Here is a 7,138-nt window from a genome sequence, read left to right as displayed (position 1 = left end):
CTCAGAGACAAGCTGGTGAAGATGAATGTGGATCCTCACCTGGTGTCTTGGATCACAGACTACCTCACCTGCAGACCACAGTACGTGAGGCTCACTGACGGCACATCGGAGACTGTGGTCAGTAGCACTGGAGCACCACAGGGGACTGTGCTCTCCCCCTTTCTCTTCACTCTCTACACATCAGACTTCCAGTACAACTCTGAGATGTGCCACCTGCAGAAATTCTCGGATGACACTGCCATCGTTGGGTGTGTGAAGGGTGGTCAGGAGGAGGAGTACAAGAGACAGGTGAATGACTTTGTTGCTTGGTGCCGACTGAACCAACTGCAGTTGAACATATCCAAGGCCAAGGAGATGGTGGTGGACTTCCATAGGTCTGGACCACCCTTGCAGCCAGTCTCCATCGAGGGGGTTGATGTGGAGACAGTAAAGACCTACAAGTACCTTGGTCTGCAGCTGGACAACAAACTGGATTGGTCAACAAACACAGACACCCTGTACAGGAAGGGACAGAGCCGGCTCTATTTCTTGAGGAGACTGCGGTCCTTTAACATCTGTAAGAAGCTTCTGCAGATGTTCTACCAATCAATCGTGGCCAGCATTCTCTTCTACGCTGTGGTGTGCTGGGGAGGCAACATGAAGAGGAGAGATGCATCACGGCTGGACAAGCTGGTCAGGAGGGCCGGGGCAGTGGTTGGAATGGAGCTGGACTCTCTGGTTACAATAGCTGAGAGAAGGACTTTGGATAAACTGCTTTCTATCATGAACAATGATAGTCACCCACTTCACACCACCATCATGAAGCAGAGGAGTGTGTTCAGTGGCAGACTGCTGTCACAGAGCTGCACAACAGACAGACTCAGAAAATCCTTCATCCCCAGAGCCATCAGACTCTTTAACTCCTCCCATCGGTTGACGGGATGCTGCTGACGACTGAGTTTAACTCAGTCACACCACTTGGACATTATTCAACAACTTAATTATTTATATTAACACTTCCCCAACCTCGCTTACATTAAAGTATACCTTACTCATGATTGGGTATTCACATTTTCACATTCTCTTTTTAGAACTGTCTTGTAACGTATGCATACTTATATTATATTATATTATATTTCTATGTCACATCAGTCACTTTCGTAATCGATGTCATTGCACTTTACTCTGTTAATTATTTAATTATTTATGACCATTAGCAACATCTACTGCACTGCTCCGTTTACAGATAGATCCTTACCTTGTATAGTCAGTTTTTTTATTTTTTTTTATAGCCTTATATATTTTCTATTCTTCTGTGTTTTAATTTATGTTTGAATCTGTTTCTTATTGTATTGTGTTGTTGCTGCTGGATGCCTAAATTTCCTTGGGGATAAATAAAGTATCTATCTATCTATCTATCTATCTATCTATCTATCTATCTATCTATCTATCTATCTATCTATCTATCTATCTATCTATCTATCTATCTATCTATCTATCTATCTATCTATCTATCTATCTACGTGATTACATTTTTCATTTTTATTATAGTTTAATTTTATTTTGTGTTTGTTTTTTCTGTTCAGTAAATTTTAATTTGTTTTTAGACTGGGCTTGCTGGTTTTTATTAGTTTTCACACATCTCATCAGAGAGGTCAATCTAAGAAACGTGAGAGAGAAAGAGAGAGAAAGAGAGAGAAAGAGAGAGAGAGAGATTTGCGTAAGTTACTCACAGGTAAATGTTCTCACAAACTGTATCTGCTGTTTCTCTTTCATCTGCATCATATTGTAATCCCATACATAGTTCTGCAGTTTCTCAGTGTTTTCTGTCGTATTTTGCGGTTAGTGTGAGCGGTTTAAATGAGAACTAACGCCACGGATCACGAGGTGCCGCACGCTGCTGCTGCACTGCCGTATCCGACTGCCTGCTGAATCTGACTCCGCTTTGCAAACAGAATCGCCACAACACCGCCCGCTGTAAAACTCCAAGAGTGAAAACAGCGCTTATAAATAAATTAAACACAAAAATGAGGGTATTCTTTCAGTAATTTCAGTTTGTTTTAGTTAGTTTTTTAAACACAGAATACAGTTCCAGATTGTTGTTTTTTCCTTTTAATTACCGTTTTTATTAGACTCAGTTAACACAAATGTTTTTTCACTTTCAGTTTTCGTTATTTCGTTCGCTTTAGTGAACAATAATAATTGGTTACTTAGCAACATTGTGATTATCACACCAGAGCTTTATATAAAATAAAAATAGGAGCCCGATTTCGGGTCGGTCCTCGGGTCAGGTCGGGTTCGGGCAGAGAATCTAAGCTCTAAAAGAGAAAGCAGCAGCACCACAAAAACCGGAGCAGCTAAAAAGAGCTTAACTTCCTTAAATCGGAACTTGGGCTGTCCACGGCAATCACTGAATTAATTAGAGCACGCAAATCGTCACAATTGTGCCTCACTTCACCACGCCAAACCACTTAAACCTACAGGCACAGCGGCCAGAAGCTCAAGTTCACCGGAAAGAGGAGGGGTTAACCAGGGCAAAGTGAAGTAAAAAAAAAAAAAAAAAAGTTCATAGAGCGGCTAAAGTAACGTGCAGTAACGGGGTGTCGGAAATGGTAACGGCGTTATAGTTACAGTCAGAGTAATTAGTTAGATTACTCGTTACTGAAAAAAAGTAACGGCGTTAGTAACGCCGTTAGTTGTAACGCCGTTACTCCCAACACTGCTAGTGAACCTTCAAAGGAGTGACCGACCGATTGAAATTACTCCAAAAGGGCATGAATAATACATCCAGGAGGTCATAAAAGAACCCAACAAACATCTAGATGATCTCCAGAACTTTGGGTTAATATTCTTTACATGACTGACGAGACAAAAGTTTTTTTTTTGTGGAACTTCTTGGAATGTGTGTGTCCATCTGTTACATCTGGTGTAAAACTATAAACTAACACCTAATTTCAGAAAAAGAACATCATACTGACTGCAACACATGGTGGTGTTGGGCTGCTCTGCTGCTTTAGGGAACCAGGAATTCTGCAGTTTATCAGAAAATCCTGAAGGAGAATGTCCAACCCTTAGTTTGCGTGACCATAAACTTGGTGTACTTGGGTTCTGCAGCAGGACAATGACCCAAAGCTCACCAGCAGGTTCACATCTGAATGGCTCATAAACAAAAACTAAATGAATTGAGAAACTGGCAGGTTGCTCCAATGATTCTTTGAGTGTGTTGTTTTGCAGCAATCAAGGCTACATTACTATTATTTTCTATGAAACACACTCTATTTACGTCTCAGTAAATCATATTTTCTTTATTTTATATCACATAAAACAACCTTTTCTCAGAAAGACAAAAAAAGTCCCATTCCCATTCACGCCTCTGGGCCTTCACCTCCCACACAGTGAGGAAGGCAGAGTCTCCAGAGTCTATAGAGATGGTCCAGTGATAGTAGAAAGTCCAATTTAAGCAGTGCCTCATGGCTTTAGAGAGATATCTGCCCGGCTCCTCAGTGAGTTCTAATAACTTTGGCATTTCCCATTCTCCCGACTCATAAAAATGCTGATGACTGCATGCAGGACGCGGCGGCGAGGTTCTGGATGGAGGCTATAAACGGCCGTGGCAGTTGGAGGCGATTGGGTGGGCAGGGGATGGGGAAGGGCTCCTTAATGGACAAAATAAATGGCCACTCAGGCGGCTGTACAAACACCATTTGTCCTCTCCCAAAATCCCTCCTGACAGTCAGTCTTTCCCTGAACTAATGTTCCTTCCTGAAGGCGACGGAGCTGCAGATTTATGGACCTGAGTCTCCGCGTACACGCCTCACCTCACCTCATACTGTAGGTGGCGCCATATGACTACTGGACACTACTGTTGCGTGTTCACTTACTGTAACTCTTTATAGTCTATATAGCAGATGATCTGTTATATACAGTGCTGTGAAAATATATTTACCCCCTACAGATTTAGATAGGTTTATAGAGTAGATAGAGAGATAGAAAAACAATATACAAAAAAAAAGAACTATATAAAGACTCCTATAATGATTTATTTTAGATAGATAGATAGATAAGCAGTTAACAAGATCTCAGAACCTCTAGAACTCTGATTGACAGACAGACAGACAGACAGATAGATAGATAGATAGATAGATAGATAGATAGATAGATAGATAGATAGATAGATAGATAACTGTATATCTTTCTATCTATCTATCTATCTATCAAGATCTTAGAATCTCTAGAACTCTAACAGACAGACAGACAGACAGACAGACCGATAGATAGATAGATAGATAGATAGATAGATAGATAGATAGATAGATAGATAGATAGATAGACAGATAGGCAGACAGACAGACAGACAGACAGACAGACAGTAGTGCAAATTTGTAATGATGTTAACAGTGGACAATTAATAAACTAGTAATGCTGAATATGATAAAAACTATATATAAGAAAAGATATATATATATATATATATATAAAGACTCCTATAAAGATGGATTTTGTTTTTGCTTTTTAATCACACTAACATTTTTCAGATTAACAATCAAACTTTAATATCAGATAAAGATGACCTGAGTAAACACAAAAAGCAGTTTTTAAATGAGCATGAGCTATTTTTCCAACATAAACGTCCTGTTTATGATCATCCACAGCATCTCAATCAATCAGACTTTAACTAGACCCTCCAAAAACTTCATTTAGTTGTTTTGTTTGAGCTATTTAGAGCTGGACCTGTTTGTGTGCTTTGGGTCATTGTCCTGCTGCAGAACCCAAGTAAAGAACTCCTAAGCTTCAGAGAGCTCACAAACTGACAGTCGGACTCCATTCTCCTTCAGGATTTTCTGGTATCTATTACAGCAAGTTATCCAGCAGCCCCAGACCATCATCACACACACTACCACCACCATGTTTTACTAGTGTTTTTTATCTCTTTCTTATTATTGAATCATTAACACTGATCTTAACTGAGGCGAGTGAGATCCTGCAGTTCTTTAAATGTTGTTCTGGGTTCTTTTGGGATCTCCTGGATGAGTTCTTCATGCCCTTTTGGAGTAATTTCGGTCGGCCGGTCACTCCTGGGAAGGTTCACCAGTGTTCCATGTTAATAGGTCATAATGCTGTGATTAATCAGTGTAGATTACAGTTCATTGTGGGGTTGGTACTGTTTTTGATGTTCACTAATAAAGGTTGAGGCATTTGTGTTTTTAATTTTTTGTGTAGGGTAAGGTCACATTTTCTTTATGATCTAAGTTTCCAAAGTGTCCACATCCACACCTCACCTTATAACTGTAGGTGGCGCCATTTGATGTGCGTTCTTTATGATTGATAAAGTGTATTAGATGTGTTAAGAATTGCCTTATTTGGTCTAAGTAAACAATAGTCCTATGCAAAAATCAAACAGGGTGCTTCAGTAATCACCAATAATCTCCTCATATAAAATTGTCAAGGCGTTTTCAGTCATTTCTGCATTTTATTGAGACTTTTATCACATTATATATAACATTTCATCAATTTCATCCAATGCACATATTAAAAAAGCATCTAAAATGGATTAATCGTCAAAACAATCACTTAATTCTCGCTCAATCATAAACGATTCTCCTCAAAATGACGTTTTTCTAATTCCTAATCCAATTCCCCGCTGCAGTAAACACATTTGTTATGACTATAATCTTAAAGGAAATGACATCCAGCTCACAAAAGAGAGAATGATAACAATATGGATGCACAGCTTTAACTCGTCCTCACTTCTCTCTCTCTCTCCTCCCTCGTCTTCCTACACTTTCATGTCCCCCACCCCGTCTTTCCACTGCGTTTGGGTCTGAATGCCGGGCCGTTATCTCATCCTGCCAGTTCTGCCCGTCTTTAGATTACTGGGCGGCTTTAGCTGAACGTATCGCTGCGTTCTGTGAACTCACGTCACGCCAGACGTCCTCAGACAGACGTACAGACAGACGGAGACATATGGAGACAGACGGAGACGGAGACGGTGGGTGTCGAGGTGTATGATCTCAGAAAGAGTCGCTGGTACAGGAGTGCACTTCTTATGGCGCGTAAAACCAGTTAAACACTGAGTTTACTTAATATATTTACTCAAAAACAAAATCACTGCAATACCAGCATTCAGCCACAGAGGGAGCTCTTCAGCTCCAGACTGTAAAACTGGAGGTAGAGTGAGGCAAACATGGTGATACACATGGACTCAAATCGTTTACACACATTTAATAAATCTGTTCTTAATCAGATTACTGCAGTAATCTGATTATTTACATGGTCTGGTTACAAAACAAAATATGAGTTTTTATTTAATTTGTTTATTTTAAGTTTGCACATTATCTAATTGTTTTCATGTAAATATGATCGAATATCGAATATGATTTGAATAATCGGAATAGTGATTTGAATTATGGGAGTAAATTTAAGTAAACACTTAAATCTTTAGAATGTAAGTGTTGGGTAAAGTGGTTTGAATATTGGGAATACTGATTTGAATCTTTGGAATAGTGATTTGAATAATTGGGAATATTGTTTTAAATCTTGGGAATAGTGATTTAAATCTTGGAAAGAGTGTTTTAAATCTTGGGAATAGTGATTTGAATAATTGGGAATAGTGTTTTAAATCTTGGGAATAGTGATTTAAATCTTGGGAATAGTGATTTAAATCTTGGGAATAGTGATTTGAATAATTGGGAATATTGTTTTAAATCTTGGGAATAGTGATTTAAATCTTGGGAATAGTGATTTAAATCTTGTGAATAGTAATTTGAATCTTTGGAATAGTGATTTAAATCTTGGGAATAGTGATTTGAATAATTGGGAATAGTGTTTTAAATCTTGGGAATAGTGATTTGAATAATTGGGAATAGTGATTTAAATCTTGGGAATAGTGATTTGAATAACTGGGAAAAGGGATTTAAATCTTGGGAATAGTGATTTGAATCTTGGGAATAGTGATTTGTATCATTGGAATAGTGATTTAAATCTTGGGAATAGTGATTTGAATAACTGGGAAAAGGGATTTAAATCTTGGGAATAGTGATTTGAATCTTGGGAATAGTGATTTGTATCATTGGAATAGTGATTTAAATCTTGGGAATAGTGATTTGAATCTTTGGAATAGTGATTTAAATCTTGGGAATAGTGATTTGAATCTTTGGAA

This window comes from Astyanax mexicanus, chromosome 12 (genome assembly GCF_023375975.1).
Source record: "Astyanax mexicanus isolate ESR-SI-001 chromosome 12, AstMex3_surface, whole genome shotgun sequence".
NCBI lineage: Eukaryota > Metazoa > Chordata > Actinopteri > Characiformes > Acestrorhamphidae > Astyanax > Astyanax mexicanus.
Note: the sequence above shows the minus strand (reverse complement) of the source record.